The sequence below is a fragment of the Marmota flaviventris genome, chromosome 3, assembly GCF_047511675.1.
Source record: "Marmota flaviventris isolate mMarFla1 chromosome 3, mMarFla1.hap1, whole genome shotgun sequence".
Taxonomy (NCBI): Eukaryota; Metazoa; Chordata; class Mammalia; order Rodentia; family Sciuridae; genus Marmota; species Marmota flaviventris.
The window spans coordinates 13,530,365-13,550,561 of NC_092500.1; the positions used below are offsets into that span (position 1 = coordinate 13,530,365).

Consider the following 20,197-nt stretch of genomic DNA (forward strand, 5'->3'; position numbering starts at 1 on the left):
CTTCCTCTGGCCCTGTTTTCTCAATGGTAGGAAGGTGGTTAAAATTTCAACTCACTGTGTAACTAAGAGGCTCAAATGAGCAAATATATGTGCAGATGTTTTAAAAACACTATGCTGAATAATTATGTGTCAGACCGGAGGGATTCAACCAAATGAGATCCTTGCTTAAAGTCCTTCCGTAGTGCCACCTGGCTTGCATGGAGACTGAGATCACATTCTGATTCGAAGCCCTGTCTTTCTGCCTCTTGCCTCTTCTAATAGCACCATCTCTTGTAATTTTTGCAGAATTTCCCCCATTCCCAGCTCTGATTAATAGAGGAGTCCTCCAGTTCTCTTTGCTGTCTTTTCTGTGTTTGAGTCTTTGTTTATACTTATCCTTCTGTCCCATGTGCCCTTCCCACCTACCTTGTCACAATTCCTATCCACTATTAGGACCCAGTTGCATTACCACCTCCTCTTGGCACCGTCCCCAACCTCCCCAGGGAATAGGAAGGCATTTTCTATTCTCGTTTATCTACTGCAACATTCTTAATGGGGTATGGGGAAAAGAAGCACACCTTATTCTTTTCAGTATTTCTGGTGCAAAATAGGCGCCCTGTAATGCTTGCGGATTTAGCAAATTGTTATTATTAGAGGAACACAGAACGTTGCAGAAACGCATTGATGCTTTGTCTCCAGTCACCTTGGGAAGGACTCAACACCTAGGCAAGAGGCTGATTCTGGTAAATTGCTTGTTTCAAACCTTATAAAGCCATTATCTTTTCATTTTAGAGCCATAACATTTTAAATAGATCACAGAGATGCCAGCCGGAGTTTCTGATTTTTCACGTGTTTCAGGCTCTGAGGTTGATCGAGATGTTCAGAATTTAGCATTTGGGGATTGTCGCGGTAATTTGTGTGCCATTCCAATCTATTCTGAGCTAAAATTGATTAACACTCTTAAAAGGGGAAAAACAAAATTTAGCAAATTGCCGCACTAATTAAGGTGAAAGCAAGCCACTCTGTCTCCCAGGGTCTTAGCGCCAACACCATGGGGAGAAGCAACGGGAGAGGAGGAGCAGCAGCTGTCGCGGGTGGAGGCCTCTGCCTCCTGCTCCCTGTTCACCCTTCTCTGTGCTGTGGCCCTTGCAAACCTGTACTCTGTGCTTATCAAGAAAACACAGCAGATTGAAAGAAAGCCCCAGTTCAAATCCCAGTTTCCCACTGAAGAACCATCTAAGTGGTTCTGATGGTTGGTTCTCTCGCTGTTGAGTGAGTAGGGACAGCCTCAATGGCCCAGGTGAAGGGCCACCAGTGCCCACAACCAGGCAGTTCTCAATGCTAACTCCTCAGTCAGGGTAGTGTGCACCTGTAGTAGTCCTAGCTACTTGGGAGGCGGAGGCAGGAGGATCGCTTGAGCCCAGGAGTTTGAGGAAGCCTGGGCCACTTAGCAAGGTGATGCTTGCTTAAAAAAAAAAAAAAAAATCCTCTGCTTCATGGCTATATGCTACTTAAAGTGCTTTCTTGTGCTCATGTGGCCTTTTATGAAGTCCTTTGGTAGTTGGGAGGCAGAAGTGTGAGGCAGCCTGGGCTGAGCTCTTCTCCTGGGAGCCCAGGGCTTCTCAGAGGTCTCAGATGCTCTAACTCCTGTGCCCATGTCCATACAGGTAGACCAGTTGTCCACTGTTTTACATATATAATTCTTATCCATTGGGAATTGAAGCTCCCCTGGCTTAAAAAATAATAATCTTAACAATATGAAGGGTTCAAAAGGACAGTCTCCAGAGTCTTGTTCTCCCCCCAGCCTCTACCACTGACAACCCAAGAGAAGAGTCCTAACACCTGCATAGTTCTCTACCAATTGGTCACCCCTCTGTTGCATTCCTGAGCCCCATGAGACTTGTCAGAACCCAGTAGGACACTGAGAATGAAAGATTTTTAGAGAACTTACTTTTTCCACCATAATAATGACAACGGTAGTAATAATTTACACAGAATCCAGCTCAACACAGCCACAGCCATCATCTGCCCATTCCCCCTGCCCAGCCCCCTCATCCCATGACACTGTCATCTACACAGCTGCTCATCCAGATCTGGGAATTCCTCTCTTTCTCTTGCCCTGCCTCCAACCATCACATGTGCTAGCTTGATCCTGCTATTCCTGTAATCCTCCTCCTTCTCTTCCCAACTCATGTGATCTTCCCCAGCACAATGGCAACTTTTTTTTTTTTTTTAATACAGGCTTGTCTCCACCCTTCTCTTCCACTCACCTTTTCCCTCCCAAATTGCTATTCATGGGCAAGAGTCAGCTTTCCATAAAGCAAGGCCACCTGACCTACCCCTTTCCTCTGGTAAAACCACCATGGCTTCCCAGTCCTCGTAAGACAGCAACCACTTTCGAGCGGACTGTTTCTACTGGCAGTTCAGCTGTTCCCCAGCCTCCTTTCTCCACCCCACTGGTAGTTAATCCAGGTTCTTTGGCTGAAGCAATGTTCACAGAGGAAAACCTACCCTGCCTTCCTCCTCTCACAGAGGTTCTTTTGTTACATGTTCTTGTAGGATCACATACATTTCTCCTGGACACTCATTAGAGTGGATTTTTTTCGTGCTGTTGTGTGATGAGCTGGTAAATGTCTCTGTCTCCCCTAGACCACAGACTGCAGAATGACCAGGTCCTGTCTGGTTTTTACCACCCTCGTATGCCTCATGCCTTGTGTGATAACTGTGTGAGTGATACACAGTGAGTTCAAAGCTGGGTCCTTGAGAATGACAAAGCCACAGATTCCTTTGTCCCCACCACAGGTCTTCATTCTTGAGGCCTCTTGTGCCTTGGGCTTAGGTGGGCAGCTAGGTGTTTGCCTACCTGTGACCACACAGTGGCATAAATCAGGCAGCTCCATCTGTACCAGCCCAAGTCCCCAGAGCAGCCCTGTGACAGCTGAGTGAGTGCTTTCCCATGACAGTTACAAGGAAGGGCACATGTGGAAACATCCTGTAGATGACATCAGAGAATGAGTTGGAACAGGAGAGAAGCAGGCTCAGGCTGTGTTCCGCAGTTGTGTTAGATAAGCGTGTCAGACGGCACCTTGCGGGCACAGAGGATGGCCTCCCTTGATACAGCTCCAAGAAATCACTTCGTGTAGCTGTTGGAAATGGCGTTTCTAAGAAATGCTCCTGTGGGCCCCTTATTATATCTGCTTGTGCTGGAGATTGAGTAATAGGGAATAGGATCTTTATGAAGGATCGGTGCATGATTAAAAATGAACTGTGGGAAATTCGCGATGGACCGGTACGCGTCTCCATAATGACCAATTAGTGTGGATTTGCAAATAGCGATCGCTCAGCCTGCCCATCTCTGTGGTGTGTGGAATGCTCATTGGTCTTCCTGATATTTACATGGCCCATTTATTTTCAGCCTCCAAGTCCCCATATCAACAGGCTACCAGGACTGGCCACATTTCTGTTCTCTGATCTCTGCTCAAAGCATGTAGCTCTGAACATCCGCAGAGGAGGAAGAAGAGGAGGACTCCTTTGGTGTAGAGCTTTGTAGATGGTGGCATGCTGACACTCGGGGAAGTTCTGTGCAGTGGAGAGAAAAGTTTGTTTACCTCCATTCACAGATAATTCGTAAACTGGAATACAGAGTTGAAAAATAGTTGCCTAAAATCAGGCAGCTAAGAAACGCCAAGGCTGATATTTGAGTTTTCCCTTTGAAAACGAAATGGTATCACATACAGGATTATGTAATCCACTGGACAGGAAGGAAAGGATAGAGCTACGTGAACTTGGGCTCAGGATTCCTTCTGTCGTGTGTCCATGGCTACACGGACTGTGTCTAACCTCCCGTACTGATGGACCATTTACTTCATTTCTGTATTTTTCGTGCTTCTCTCCTGGAACTCTTCACCCAACTCTATGGAATAGGTTCAATTGTCCCCATTCTACAGGTAAGGCAGCCCAGGCTTAGGGAGGCTAAATAACTCCAGAGCATGTGGCTGTTGTGCCAGATCCGGGATTAAAATCCAGAACTCAGTCCACAGCTGCCAATCTTTCTCCTGTGTTACATCTCCCTCTCTGTGGCTTGCCTAAGCTGAAATATCAACTTTAATTCTAGCTAGACAAGGGTCCTCTAAGCTCTCTCCTTTTCTGGCTGTTCCTGAAGAACAAATGAATAAAGCGTGAACCCTGGATTTAGAAACCCGCTAAGAATGGTGCTTCCTGCTGTGGATAAAAGGGACCCATTCCAAGGTGGTTTGGGATGGCTCTGTCTCTGCCATCCTGGGATCAGGTTCTAAACTAGGCGGCCATCATTCTAGAGGGTTTGCTTTAAATCAGCAAAACATCCCTTGCCAGTTTTCAGACAAGGCCCTGCAGGTCTCCCAGCCTTTCATCTTGCCCCATTTGGCCCAGAAAGTCACCCTCTTGCCCCCGCCCAGGGGCAGATGATCCTGAGCTCATGAAGGGAAGCAGCTGAGCCAGTGGCTGTTTCATGATCCGCCTGTCCAGCGGGGAGCCCTAATTTATCTCCTTTTCTCTTAGACCTGATGCCTGCTCGTTACCCACATCAGAAAGCTCATGAAGTGGGATTCAGGACTGTGGTTACAGAAAATATTGATGGTTGACTCTGAAAATTGGCTTCCTACTCCTCCTTAATTGCCTTTGTGGAGTGTGGAGGCTGTTCAGGTGGCTGTGATCGCTCAGCCCCCTGCAGTCTTCTGGGAGGCAGCTTCCATTGTTCTTCTCCCTGGAGGGGTGGTCAACTGCCCCTCGCCTGTCTAGGTCCTGGGAAGGCATACTTCCTGAAATTGGGCATTTTCAGCTGGGAGGCCATGAAGAGAACACAACCACGGTGTCTCTGAGTAGGAAGGGAGCCCAGTACCCATAGCTTTTTTTGAACAAATGGGTCCTCGAGGGGAAGATGAGCTGCCTGAGATCTCTTAAATGATTCTTCCTGGCATAGACCTTTTCCCAGAGCCGGGTCTGTGTTTGATGATGCCAGGCCTTGGAATACAGTTCAAAGGTTCCACATTCGGTGATGGTTGGGCTTCAAGTGCTGTGACCAGATATCCCCATGGGGCTGGAGCATTTCCAGGGAGACCTGGGCACATCTCAGGGATGTCCTGATCTGCTGCTCTAGGATGCCCTGCCCAGGAATGGTAGTGCAGTGGGTGTGAGGCCTTCTGATCAGATGGACACCCAGAATGACGTCCGGAGCTTAGTAGCCTGTGAACTCAGAAGCTCGGATCCCCTTTTATTGGTGATGATTAGGAGCAGTTAAAGCCTTATCATGCACTCAGTGAATTCTGTTTCCTTCCCCTTCCCTCAGTTGTCTGCCTTTTGTATAGAAAGTCCCCAACTCATGGTGGTTCGACTTCACAATTTCTCAGTTTTACAGTGGTAACAATGTGCTATGCATTCAGTGGAACCTGTTCTGTGGATTTTGAATTTGAGTCTTTCCTGGCTATAGGTACATGGTAGGTGCATCCACTCTTGTTATGCTGGGCAGTAGCAGCAGCAGCAGCAAGGAGCTGTAGCCCCAGCCAGCCCTGCAATCAAAGAGTAAATAATCAGTACTCTACAGCGTTCTGTGGTGCTCAGCTATGATTTTCGGGAGGTTAGGTGCATTAAGTGCATTTTTGAATTGTAATGATTGCAACTCAAAATAGGTTTATTGGAATATAGTCCCATTGTAAGCACCTGTATTTGAAGATAGCTGGAATTTACATTTTTGGTTTTTGGGTTTTTTTTTTTTTTGTACCAGAGATTGAACCCAGGGGTGCTTAACCCCTAAACCACATCCCCAGCCCTTTATTTTTTTTTAATTTATTTATTTTTATTTTGAGACAGGGTCTCACTGAGTTGCTTAGGGCCTTGCTGAGGCTGGTTTTGAACTCATGATCCTCCTGCACACTTTCTCCCAAGCCACTGGGATTACAGGCATGCACCACTATACCTGGTTCCTCTTTCATTTTTTAAATAATAATTACCATATCACAGAACAGTAGATACCATGTGGCATCTCCCTGCATGCATATCACATAATTTGGTCGGTTTTCCTCCCCAGAATTTTCCCTCGCCTCCTCTCTGCCCTCCCACTTCTCTCCTGCCTCCCAGTGGTCTCTCTTCTATTTTCATGATGTCTCTTTTACATTTTCCCTTCAACTTCTACATATGAGAGAAACCATATGACATTTGTCTTTCTGAATCTGGCTGGTTTCATTTAACATGATGTTCTCCAGATCCATCCATTTTCCTACAGATGATTTAATTTTGTTCTTTATGGCTGAACAAAACTCCTGTGTGTATATGTGACACTTTTTCTTAATCCATCTGTCTGGTGACAGACACCTAGGCTGGCTCCATAGAGTAATTATTGTCTTACACCTTCTTTTGTCCAGTCCCACATGTCATCACCTCCCCTTCTCCCACAGTGACTGCTGGCCTCTCACGAGGCCATACATTGTGGCTTTGCTTTTATAATAGTGGATGGGTTTATGCTGTTGTTCCTCCTGTTCTTCTTGGTCTCATGGTACAAAGAAGATCTGGCAGAGGATGAGTGTATGCAGGTGTGCAAAAATTTCCACGCATCCATTTTCTTTATTGCTTTTCGGTTCCCGGGGTATCCATGTGGTTTGCGAGTATGGAGCTGGTTCTCTGAAACCCACAGGGCACCTCTGGCCCTTTGCAGAAGCTGATCTCTCAGATAGTGAGGGCAAGGTCACAGAAAGGACATGGATGGGTAAGTGTAACTTGTTTGAATACACACTTTTATATATTTAGAAGACTGGTCTTTGGCTATTAAATTTGGAACCTTAAAAATGTAGACAACTGGCCGGGGTAGTGGCTCAGTGGTACGGTACTTGCCTAGCATGGGTGAGGCACTGGGTTCGATCCCTGGAACCATGTAAAATTAAAAAACAAAGGTTTTATGTCCATCTACAACAAAAAAATATTTTTTAAAATTTTTATTAAAAAATTTAGGCAACCATCTGAAATGTTAATCTGCGTTTAAGAAAAACCTTTTTATGTCTGTTAAATTCACTTGAGATGCCAGCAAATTTTTTCTTTCCATAAGTGAGAGTTCTCTTGACTGGTCCTTGTCACTTTTTGAGAACAGTAGAATCTTCCTTAGGAAGGAATATTTGGTGGTCATCTGGCATAACCTTCTACTTGTTTTTAATAACTTTCTATACAAACAGTCTTCTGTTTTTGAACACGTCCAGAGATAAGTGGTCATTACTTCCCACAGTACCTTGCTCCATATTTAGAAATTCTAGTAGAAATATTTACCTTGGGCTGTACTGAAACCTTCATCTTTTTGAACTTTCCCATTGGTCCTGAGCATTAATAAAAACCAAGGGCAATCATGTATGCCCTTCATCAGCCAGCGTAGCCTGTCTGCCTTCCCTACTAGGCTGTGAGAACCTGGAGGGCAAGGGATATAACTTTCATCTCTGGGCCCAGCTCTTAGTACAAAACCTGGCCAATGGTGGCCCCCAAACAAATGCGTGGGTTCTGTGCACTGGGGCTGGGCAGAGTTGGGTCAGTTGGTGGCTCGAAGACCTGGAGTATCCACTGAGTCCTCTCTCCTCCTTAATGGCCACTTCATTTCTACAGGCATGTCTCAAGTGACAGTGCTCAGAGCCTTGATGACACTTGGGTGTCTTCTGCCCTGCATGTTGGTAAATGGTCTCCAGGTGGCTGTCTTGCATGGACATCTTCCATTTTATCTCTACCTCATATCTTTATCATTTTCTGAGCTTTTAAAATCACTGCATTTTTTTTTTCAAGATTCACTTACATGATATTTCCCAACTGGACCTCTAATTGGTCTGAGCTCAAAGACTTATCAAACTTACTGAAAACAATTAAGTGCCCTGGACTAGCCCTGTTCCTATTGTGTGCATAATTTTTTCTCGTTTTGCTGATTTGCTGTGGTTTTCCTTCTATAGCTCATTGACCTTGAAGAAGGCGGTGCTTCTGCATACCTGATGTCATCAGGTCCCATCAAGAACTCCATGTGATACATGGGGCACATGTTTATTTTATTAGTAAGGAATTTGCCAAATGGATGATCAGAATGCTACTGACCAGAGGTGGAACTGATGGTAGCGTCTAATTCTTCTGACCTCCTCTGCTTGCTGTTCTCTTGTACCATAATCTTGCCAATCAGAAATTGGGTTAAAAACAACTTCTTCAAGAGTGTGGTTGTTACAATGGAATTTATAATTAAGCTGGATCAAACAAAAATGGGAAGCAAGGGAGGGCGGGAGGAAATTTTTGCAATCGGAACAGTCTTGGTCCACATGATAGAAATGTTAAACATCTAATTTGGGGGAGTGAAATGTTAAAGCTTTAGAATCTTACGTGAGCTCCTCCTTGTATTGTTTGGGGCCTGTTAGCCTGGGATGGAGTAGCTAAGACAGTATGGTGTAAAAACAGTGAAAATCAGGGGCTCTTGGTACTGCCAGGGCCAGAGTACTGGATGGTTTACCCTTGGGATCATGGCATTCAAGAAATCTTGTCAAGAGCTGAAAAGATTTGTATGCATGTCAGTCAAGAGGGGCCTCTGCAGCACAGGTAAATCAGTGACAAGCTGCCCTCATTATTTACACCCTGAAAAAAAACATTTGAATTGAAAGTATTGAAACAAAACCCTTCCTTTAAAAGTAATGGTTCTAGGGTGGGGAATATAGCTCAGCAGAGCACTTGCCTAGCACACGCACAGCTCTAGCACTATTTTGGACATGCCGCATTCCTGGTGCTTATAAGCCACATAGGGTCGATGGCTATGTACAAGGTACAGTACTTGACTTCTAACACCACACTGTGATGCAAGCATAAAGGGGGAAGAGAAACATTAGCTTGAAAGAATAAAGGCCCTGCTTCAGCTCTTCTATGGTGATAATTTGTCCAGAGAAAATGTTTGCAGAGTTTTGTGCAAAACAGGCAGAGATCCAAGAATACTAACCAAGTGCTGTTGTGTAAGGCAATAGAAACCAATATGCTATGTAGGAGCTCCAAAAATACACACAAGTGTTTTTTTTTTTTCTTTTTTTGTCTGTTTGCTTACCTGGGTTTAAACCCAGGGAGCACCCTGCCACTGAGCTGCCTCCCCAGCCCTTTGTTTTTATTTTTCAATTTTAGACAGGGTCTCCCTAAGTTGCTCAGGCTGGCCTCAAAATTGCAATCCTCCTGCCTCAGCCTCCTGAGTCACTGAGATTGCCATCGTATACTGTTTGAAGAAACTATCCTAGATCATTTGCTAGCAATGCAGAGAAAGTAATTGAATGAATACCCAAGAATGAAAAGGCCTTGTTCTCAAGGGGCAGGCAGTGGGTGCTCAGAGGAGTTACACGTGGAATGATCTATAGATAATTGTTTTAGGTCAAGTGCAAAGCCAAACACAAATGGCACATATTTGTTTTGAAAACATATACACATAACCAGCTGGTCACAGTCATTTTACAACACCCTGGGGAGTCCACCTCGGGTTTAGAAACATCTACATTTATTACATTTTGTGGGGTAACTCAGGGGAATCCTTTAACCCTTTGCCTTGATTATCCTAGGGATAAAAAAGTGTGTTTGCAAAGCTCAAATGTAACGACTGAAGTAATTATGAATACAACCAGAGCAAGTTATTGGAAAGATGGTGGCAAATGAAATGAAGTCTATGCAAAATAGATAGGAAACAAAGAAAGTAGGGAAGAAACAGTGACTCTGGAACATTAGGTATTCATATGAAGGAAATAAATAAGCCTTGACTCTCACTTTTTTTTAATTTCCTCTTTTATTTTTTATTTATTTTAAAAATTGCTTTTATTTTTTAAATACATGACAGCAGAATGCATCACAATTCTTATTGCACATATACAGCACAATTTTTCATATCTCTGTATATAAAGTATGTTGACACCAATTCGTGTCTTCATACATATACTTTGGATAATGATGTCCATCACATTCCACCATCCCATTATCTTCTCCAACTGCATCCATTTTTTCTGCAAATGCTAGATTTTATTCTTTTATTGTTGAGTAATATTCCATTGTGTATATATGCCACATTTTAAAAATCCATTCATCTACTAAAGGGCATCTAGGTTGGCTCCACAGTTTAGCTATTGTGAATTGTGCAGCTATAAACATTGATTTATTCCACATACCTTTCTGTCAAGAGGAGAGCTTCCAAATATACAAAAGCATAAGTGAAAGACATACAGACTTTGTTAGGAAAAATCTCAGTCCCTGAGAAGGATATAGTGTACTGTGCAAACAAAAACAAGTGTCATAATATAATTAGTATCAATAGGTATCAAACTTTACATCCATCAAATGGAATAAAAATTGATTTCTGAACGCTCTCAAAAAATTGCATGCTAGGCCACAACAAAACATCATTAAATTCTACACCAGAGACATGTCATAGGCCCCACTCTTGACCACAGCACAGTGAATCTTCCTATCAGAAAGCAGCTTTCAAATGGTAGGTTCAAAATACTTGGAAATTAGATGAAGACAAAGCATTTTGCTGAAATGTTTATTTAATCCAAAAGGAAATAAAAACTAAAATTGCAGCTTATTTTGCAACCAGCAAGGGGGGAATATTTCACACTAAAGTTTATGGAATGTGCCCAAAGCTGTCACTGGAGATATTTTAACAGCCTTCAATCCTTTTATTATTCAAAAACAAAGATGATGAAAAAAAATCTACATTTCATTCTGTAATTGAAATAGGAACAATCACGTGATCCTAAGTAATGCAGAAGGGAAATGGAGTTAATAGCAGAGACCAGGAAATAAGAAAATAAAAACCAGGAAACTAAAAATATTAACTCTGAAAGCTAGTTCCATTTATAAGAAAATGATAAATCTGATAAATATAGTAATAAAGAATATTAATATGCAAAACAGTAAATCAGGTGACACATAAGAATACGCATAGAAGAATTGTAATAAAATAACAATAATAATCAGCACTTATTTTGCTCGTATATGTAAACAATTAATGTGGCGTATCTTTGAGAGGGTGCTGTTAGGATTCTGTTTTGCAGATGAGGAACTTGGGAATAAAGACAGCTTGGCCAAGACTTCTTTCTTAGCTAGGAAGTGGAGGAAATTGCACCGGAGCCCTTCAGCCGGGGCTTTACCCCTTCCTGCAATGCTATGTAAAGCTCCATGCTGACTTACATAAGCTGTGAGTTGTAATGTTGTGTTTACCTGGAAGAATATTTGCATTTATTGCTGCCAGTTGCCTGAGGAAGTAACAGTCCTAATTGCTTAGAATTAAATTCTCCACTTGGGACAGCTGGTGACACTGTGCTGTGGTACACATGAGAGTTTGAGTTCCTAGGGAGGCTCCCCTAGCTGCCGCCCTTGTTGCCCTAAAGGGAAGGACTGGGGTCTTTCCTGCTGCGTATTGGGATTTGCTTCTAGATCACTTCTCTACCTGGAGTGCAGGATTTGGGGGCACAGTATTATTCAGTGTCCTCTCTTTGCCACCTTATTACTTAGCCAGGCCATGGGCCGTACCGCTCTGGGCTGCAACCCCATATCACTACAGCAGAAGTTCAAGAGAGGCCTGCCTCGGGGCTGTACTTGGTATCAGGAAACACAATCAAATTATCCTTCTTGGACCTCCTTTTAAATTTGCAATTTTGCTTTCAGGCTGAATCAAGTCATACACATGGAAATGCATACACACAGTGCAAAGTGTGCAACACATACACATATACACACATATACATTTATGTTTTTTTTTAACTTTTATAAAATTTTTCACTGAGAGGATTTTTCTGCTTATCTAGTTAATTAAGTCACCTAAAATAGAGGTCTTCCCTTCCTCCTTCCCACCTGGTCTCCTGTTTAGAGCTTGGTTTAAATCTTGAGGAGACTGTTTTGACCCACCATTTCATAAGCAGTGGGTCCCCCTGCTGTGGGTTATCGTGCCCCCTGGGCTTTCCTCTGTAGATGCTGTCATCAGGTACTGACTTGAATGACCTCTGGTATGTGAATATTGCTTATGTGCCTGATTTGCCTACTATAAGGTGAAGTCCACTGGAGGGACCCTGCTGCCCTTCTTACCTCTGCATTCTGTTCCTAGCCTGTGCTTGCTCAGAATGAACTCGAAGGAAACAGTCAAAGGAAGAAGCTTTGGGAGGGATTCAGAGACTTTTCTTGACTCAGCAGGAGAGAGTCCCTGTTACTTTTATCTGTGGTGAATATGAAAAGGGAAAAATTATGTTCTGGCTGTCAATCATCCCTTGCTCAGGGAAAAAATTCCAACCTTTAGATAATGAATGAATTACTCAGAAGAGGCATTTTGTAAAGGTGGAGCATTTGGGAACAGATGGGATAAGATATTACCAAACATAAAAATATATTTTTGGCTAGGGAAGTGGCTTAATGGTAGAGCATTTGCCTAGCATGTACAAGGCCCTGGGTTCAATCCATAGCACTACAAAGAGAAAAATAAATACAATTTGTATTAATTGAAGACTTATTAACATTATGATCTTTAAAAAAATCTGGAAAAAATATGAAAAGGTTTCTTGAAGGGCAATGGATTTTTGTGTATATGCTCAAGATAAATGAAAAAAATTCTAAAGGAAAACTAATAGGTTTGAAACAGATGTAGCATATAATATACAAAGAGCTATTACAAATAAAGAGAAAAAATTGACCAATGGAAAAATGGGTAAAGGAAAGGTACAAAGCAATTCACAAAGTAAATGCAATTAGTAAAAACATATGTATAGTAATATAACAGTGTAATAAATATTCATAGAAATAAAAAGTAAAATTTTTGTATCTAAATAGGAAAGACTAAAAATTTTTATTATCTATTATTAGCAACTAAGTAGGCACCAGGATTAATATTCATGAAAGTGTTTGTTGTAAGTGAACATCAGAATAACCTTTCTTTTAGTTGTCTAGCAACATCTGTCAAAATTCTTATAAAATATTCACTTTGTGTGATGTAGAAAATTTTGGCCCCAAGGGATTAAAGATGGAGTCAAGGAGTTGTTCATTTGCAGTGAACCTTAACTCTAATTACAGGGTGGATAGAGTATGGTGCATCCTCACAAGGGGATATTAGAAGCTTTGCAGAATTATTTTTAATAAGACTTTTATTGATTTAATAATAAAGTAGAATTTTGTTTGAATAAATGGGAAAATAAAAATACCTGGAACGTAATATTAAGTTTTTTTTAAAAAATCACAAAACCATCTTACTTCAAAATTTGAAGGTGTCTGTATAGTTTTCCAATCATTTAAGAGTCTGGCAGTATTTGATAAGGTACCCTAAGTAGAGGAATTTCAGTGTTTTTGTTTTTCTTTGATTATAGTTTATGAGGTTGTTGTTGTTTTGGGATTGATTTGTTTGTTTGTTTTTCAGTAGTATATTTTTTTAAATGTATTTTTCTTTAGACTTTGAAAAAAACAGAGGGAGGAAAGGAATAAGAAGAGACAGGTAACTGGAGGAGAAGCCTCACTGTTCTCTCTTCATGGGCGCAGCCCCGTGTGTTCAGGAGGCTCTGGGGTCACCCCTTAGCTGTCAAGACTGCCACCATTTCTGTAGGAGGGGCTCATCCAGTAAAGATGTGGCTGGAACTGTGCCCTTGAACTTCTTCACTCTGTGCACTAGAGAGCCACTTCTTTAGTTACATCATATTTGAGGTTTCTTAATGGGACACATTAAGGCTCATCATGGGAGAGGGCACTGGGGAGTCATTTCACAGCCTTCTCAACAGTTACCATGGCCCCTTTCTGGAAAAAATAAATAAATAACCAAAGTAAAAATGACTTGAGCAATTTCTTCATTTTCTCATTTAGCAGAAGCCCTGAGATTGTCAGTGCCAAGAAGGGTGGGTGCTGTCCTGAGAAATCTTTTGGTCTCCTCGTGATCACAGATGGCCACAGCAAATCAGCAGTCAGCTCAGCAACTTAGAGCACAGCAAGGAAGAAGAGAGACTTATTCTCATATTCTCTCTCTCTCTCCCCCCTTCCCCACCCCCCCCTTCTCTGTAAGGGAATTATCTCCTCTGCCTCTCAGGTGACTTCTCCTCAGGTGTGTGGGAATGGTCTTATCCTCATGCTTTGTCTGTGAAGACTCAGAAAGTAACTGTGTGTGTGTGTGTGTGTGATTTCAGGAGAGAATTGGAAGTGTAGGTCTGGGAAAGCAACCAAGAGTCTCACGTTTGCTTTGTAGGTTTGTTGTGAGAACAGAATGCCTACTTAGGAAGCAGAGATGATCAATAAATGCAAGTTTCACCCTCCTCTCGCTTCTTTGGAATCTGACTTTTCAGTACTCAGGTTGAAGTCTGGGTTGGGTAACTCTGTCAGGATTCTCTGTGTGCATGGGGAAGGTGGCAGCCCCTCCAAGATCAAGGTGGGCAGACTACCTGCAGTTTCCATTTTCTCAGTGGCGCAGGGAAACAGGCTGGCTTGGGAAACCTGATGCTTGCTCTAATTAATAGGTAGCTGAGTCCCCAGCTGATTGGGAGGAAGCAGCTCAGTTCTGTACTGTGCTGCAAATCGATGAGTAGATAGGGAATGCGCAGTCTGCTGAGCGCACACTCTGCCTGGAGAATCCAGATGCAGGGAGGCTAATGCCTTCTCTAAGAATTAGTGAAACTAATGAAATAGGGAACAGCATGATACCAATCAGTTACCAGCTGGTAGTTGGGGGGTTACTTACAAGAAGAAGCAAGGCCTGGAGCTGGGTTTGGGGGACTAGCGTGGCTTGCAGTCCCCTTGTTAGTGAAGCACATCCTCGCTGGGCACACTAGATTTGAGCAGGAGGTGGGGGGGAAGGCATAAGACAGTTAGCTGGCTCTGTGGACTGATGGCAGGCTTCTGCTCCCCAATCAGGGCTCATTATCTGCCAGGGTGAGCTATCAAATTACTATCCTTATGACTGCAGTTTTTCTATCAGAAATGAAATGCCATTTTTTTTTTTATCTCTTTGGCACTTTTTTTTTTTTCATTTATGAAGGGTACACCTTTTTGATAGTTGAGAAAACAAATAAAGGAGATCACTAAAATTATCACCAAAAGACTGTTCAGGGTGTCCAAGGAAACAAGGATTGACTCTTATCTTCCATGTTTATGTGTGCATAGTCATCATGTCTGCATTTGTGTGTGTATAGGTTTGGCACTGGGGGTGAACCTAGGGGTGCTTCACCACTCACTCACCTATATCCCATCCCCCTTTAAACTCTTCTTTTCTTTCCTTTTTTTTTTTTTTTTTAAGAAATAATATTGCCAAGTTGGCCAGACTTGTGAATCCTCCTACCTCAGCCTCCAAATTAGCTGGGTTTACAGGTGTGCGCCACCACGTCCAGCTAGTGTGTCCACATTTTAGTTAAGAACAGACAAGTCACAATAAGAGGGTGTACTCTGTGCAGAGCATCTTAGAAAACACTAGGGCACCCCCCCCCCACTGAAAGTGGTATATCTCTCCCACAAACGATGCTCATAGGAGGAGAGAGATGCATATCCCGGGAGCCACCCAAGGATTAAATCAGGCGAGGGGAGCACACTTAGTGGCTGACAAGCGTGATGCTAACTGGCCTCATTTCTTTATGAAATCCACACCCCAACCTGTTCAGCGAATGTGAGGGCAGAAGAGGGGGATACTGGATGAGACAGGCGTATGGTTCAGTTGCTTCCTGAGTTTTGATTTTCTCTTTTGTTGGATAGTTTGCAACAGAATACCAGTTGTATACCCTGTGGCTTGTTGTTAAGAATACACATAATTCTAAGACCTCCATCGTAAAGTTCTCAGGCTTAGTGACCAAGTGACAGCATGGATTGCAAAGGGCAGATGTCTCGGTGGAGAGAGAGAAAATCAAGATAGAATGAAATCAGTTCATCTTCCAGAGACAGTTCCCAAAGAGTAGGTTTAGAAGTATCTTGGAGAAGAGCTCCCTGCACAGATATCCATGCAGCTAGCACATCGTGGGGGCAGATGGCTTGAAAGCTGAGGTGACAGGGTGTGGAGCATGTTGGGTCTGGTGGGGATGTAGACCTGGATGTGGGAGAGAGGGATCAAGGCTGGTTTCTAGAATTCTGGAACCAGCTGGTGGGTACGTGGTTGTGAACAATTGGGGAGATTAAAGGAAGGAGCAGGCTTAGCAGGAAGAGCAAGTGTTGGTGTAGTCCTGAAGATGAGAGTGAGGACCGCAGCTGCCTCACAGGGAGCTGTGCTTTCTTTTCCTTTCCCCCAAGTGCATATGCAGGATCCTCTGGGCCCACGCCTCACTCTCTAGGCAGCTGGGGATAGGTGTGCCCAAGCAGGGTCACAGCCAGGTACATCCTGGAGCTGTGCACCAGCAGAAGGAATCCGCTGTCCCCTTCTTTTTGTGTTGGGCACACAGGAGACTGCTCTTGACCTTGAGATTTAATTTGTGGGGTTCAGATCTTGGAGAGTCTAAACATAGGCTGAAGTATATAGGGGAATGTTAAACAACCTCAGCAGTCCAGCACCCGAAGGTTGGAGACCTTGGTTTAGGTGAAGTTGTTTAGGGTGAGACTTATCTGCTGGTTGAACAAGACGCCTAGGTCTGCTGGACAGGTGTACTCTGCTTGCTCAGAGAGGGGCAGCCAAGGACTAGCTCACTGACTTCAAGCAAAGAGACCTCCCAGAATGCTTCACTGGACAATCTTGCTTTTCCAAAATTTGTATTCCTTCATGGGCAAGTTTCATTTAATCATCTTATTATTTGTAAGAATTATAAAGTTGTCACTGTGTTCCTTTAAGGAAGGAAGCTAAGGACTTCAGATCCTTGCCTCCTTCCTCCTTCAAGGTATTTTCTTACCCAAAGCAATATTTTCCGTCAGGTCAAAACAGAAGCCAGACTTTTAGTGTCACACTAGGTAATGACAAGACTGTGCTTGTTCATCCACCTGCACTTTTCTAAGTTTTCATAGGACTTTTGAGCAAGGTGCCTTCACCTTAGCACCATTGATTTTTTGGGCCTAATGATCTTGAGAGCTAAGAGTGTTGAGTAGCATTCCTGCCGCTACCCACTAAAATTCAGTAATACCCCACCCCAAGTTATGACAACTTAAAATGTCTCTTACTTGTCTTTTTTGTCACTGTGACCAAAAGACATGACAAAAACAACTAAAAGGAGTAAAATTTTATTTTTGGCCTACAGTTTCAGAGGTTCAGTTCTTGGTTGGCCAACTCCATAGCTCTGGGACCAAGGTGAGGTAGGACCTCATGGTAGAAGGGCATGGTGGGGGAAAGGTGGCCCAGGACTGGGAAGCAGAGAGGGAGTTCTATTCACCAGGGACAAAACATAAACCCCAAAGGCACTGGGGAGTGATCTACTTCTTCCAGTCATATTCTAACTGCCTACAGTTACCACCCAGTTAATCCATATTGGTGGATTAATCCATTGATCAGGTTATACCTCTTAATAATCTAATCATTTCTCTTTTGAACATTATGGCATTTTGTTGTAAATGAGTTTTGGGGGGACACCTCATATCTAAACTATAATAGTCTCCAAGAATTGACAAATGTCTCTTGGGGCAAAATCAGCCTCGTATTAGAATCTCACAAAACTGGGGGTGATGTCATTGTTGAGGTTAATGGTGATATAATGATGAAGGTGATAAGATATAAAACTCAAGCCGCTGAAGTCAGAGAACAGTTGAATGGATTTGTGTCTTTTTAGTCCCAACCTTGTGAGACATGGTGTTGCCTTCACTGGATACATCCCCTGGCCAGCCCCTGTTTGTCCTTTTGTTGCTATACATTCGTGACTCTCTTACCCCATTTGGGACACTGCAGGATCTAATTCTCTTGGTTCTCTAATCAACACGATGTGGAAAGCAGGCCAGAGTAATTTCCAAGATGACTTTGAATAAGAATCTTGGAAACATTCCAGGCTTTCATCCCTGGTTATGCCATGTCATCAACTTGGTTTGGGACAAAGATGTGTTTATGTATCAAAATGTGGGGAAGGCCCCCTCAAAGCCTGTTGTTTACTTGTTTCTCATGATGAAGCATGACTTTAGACTTGTGACCGTGGCTTTCCTGAAGGTCAGATGGGGAGTGAGTTTTAACTCTGCCAATTACTGGTTGTGCCATTTTGGACAATGACAACTTTTTAAAGCCTTACTTTCCTACATGTTAAAAGGAAAAATGAATCCGTTACTTGTCCAATTTATAGAATTATGTCAAGAACCAAATGAAATGCCAGACAGGAAATTGCATTGCAAGTGAGGCCATCCTGTACTTTTATTATTATTAATGTGATCATCATCATCCCTATTGTCAAAGATGGACATCTTCATAAACTGACCTGTTAAATTTCTTTTTATATACCCAACTCCCTTGGCTAAAAAAATCATCTAACTAGGATATTTTCATTGGATTTAACCACTCAGCCTGGCTGAATTCAAGAACCCTGGTGGGTTTTAAATCCGCTTGCTACTGCCTAAATAATACTTTGGAAGAGAAAATAGCAAGTGGTGATCAACATCTTATTCACAGGCATAATCGCTCCGTTACAACTCCCCCTTCTCATCCCCTGGTATTATTAATAGGGTGTTATTGCTTAACATACACCGTGTCCCACAGTGTGCTTCTTGCCTTTACATTATATATACATAATGTGTGAGCCCTACCCTCCCAAACCAGCCATTGTGAAGAACCAGAGGAGATCACTGTGTCGACAGACGTGGTCAGGGACCAGCGATTTGAGCTCCATCACTGCCACATAATGAAATATTCCTTCCCTCTAGACTCAGGATTAACTAGGAACATGTGATGGCCGATTCAGGTGGGCACTGTGCTGCGTACTTCCCTGCACAGCATGCCAGTTTCGGGCGTGCAGAGCAAGCAGGTGGCTTTGTCTCTGTTTTTCAGATGTTGAAGCTGAGAATCAGAGAAGGGAGTTGACTGCACCTGACTTGTGTTTTCAAATTCTCAGGACATTGCTCGTTTCATTACTATATGTTGATTCCAGATCCATGCGGCGTGAATATTTGCCAGGGATTTTTAAAAATATACTGTGTGAGATCTTTTCAATGTTTGTGCAGACAACAAAATAAGAACTGAAGTTACAGAGCTATACCATCAATTTGGATCTGGACTTCTCCCTAGTTTAATTTATCTTTATTTCTCCAACTGTTATGGACCTCAGGCTTGATTGCACAGAAGAATCACCTGGTAGGTGTTAGTAGTACAATAACACCCCCCAAAAGATGCTGAGGCTACCCTCAATTTCACATTAGCATCAATGTGGAATTTGGTGGTCTTTCTCATATGCAAATAAGCCACAATGCCAGCCCCACCCCCCGCCCCTTAGATGGTTGGTTTTTCTAGGGCAGGCCCAGTAGTGGGCCCATATGAGTGTGTGGTCATTGCTGGGCTGGGGCTGCAGCAGGTCTCCATCAGTGTGCTGGAGAAGAGAATGCAGACCTTCAGTGGACTGCTGCAGGCCAGCAGTGGCATTGTTCAGACACTAACCATTGTTTGTATAAAGCAAAGAATCTGAGACTACAATTCCCCCCACATGGTGGTTAGGTGGTGAACAACAGAAGTTTTTTAATCCACTGCAACAACCTTTTAGGATCTGAACATGTTTTTTAAAGCTTCCTTGTCTGCTTTTTGTTTTGATTTTAAGAGTTTTCCTAATACATTGTTACTGGTCAGATGAGGTCCTATGGAGATTGGGGGAGACATCTATAATGAGAAGGAATTATCTGTATTGAACATAACTATGTTGGAGGATCCACTTATGCTAAAGTGTAGGCTCCATAAAGTGGTCATCGTTGTCTTTTTTTATTTTACTTCCCGTATCCATCCTAAGAATTTTAGTAAGAATTTTGTGCATTATTTTTACTACTTAATCATTGTCAGAATATCTTACTTGAAGAATCAATTTCTGAGAGGAGGGATATTTTTGGAATGAGAGAGACTTGATTTCCAATCCCAACTCCTATAATTCTTTTTATTTCTGGGATTTTCTTGGCATCTACTTGTTAGCATTATTGTGTGGATTAAAAGATGGTATTTGTACATTGCTCTAGGGTAGTCACTGTTACATAATGAGTATTGAACAAGTATAAATTTACCATCAGTAAAATAATATTCTGTGCTCTTTACCTATGATCTCCAAAGAAATAAACATCTTCCAGTTTTCTATATCTAGTACAGAATTTGGCATACACCATAAATAGATAAATAGTGACT

At 42.7% G+C, this 20,197-nt stretch overlaps 1 protein-coding gene across 3 annotated transcripts in view; it reads left to right on the forward strand.

The window, feature by feature from the left end:
* Large1 (LARGE xylosyl- and glucuronyltransferase 1) overlaps nucleotides 1-20,197 on the forward strand; it is a 493,847-nt gene that overhangs the window by 255,465 nt on the left and 218,185 nt on the right. The window lies entirely within an intron of this gene.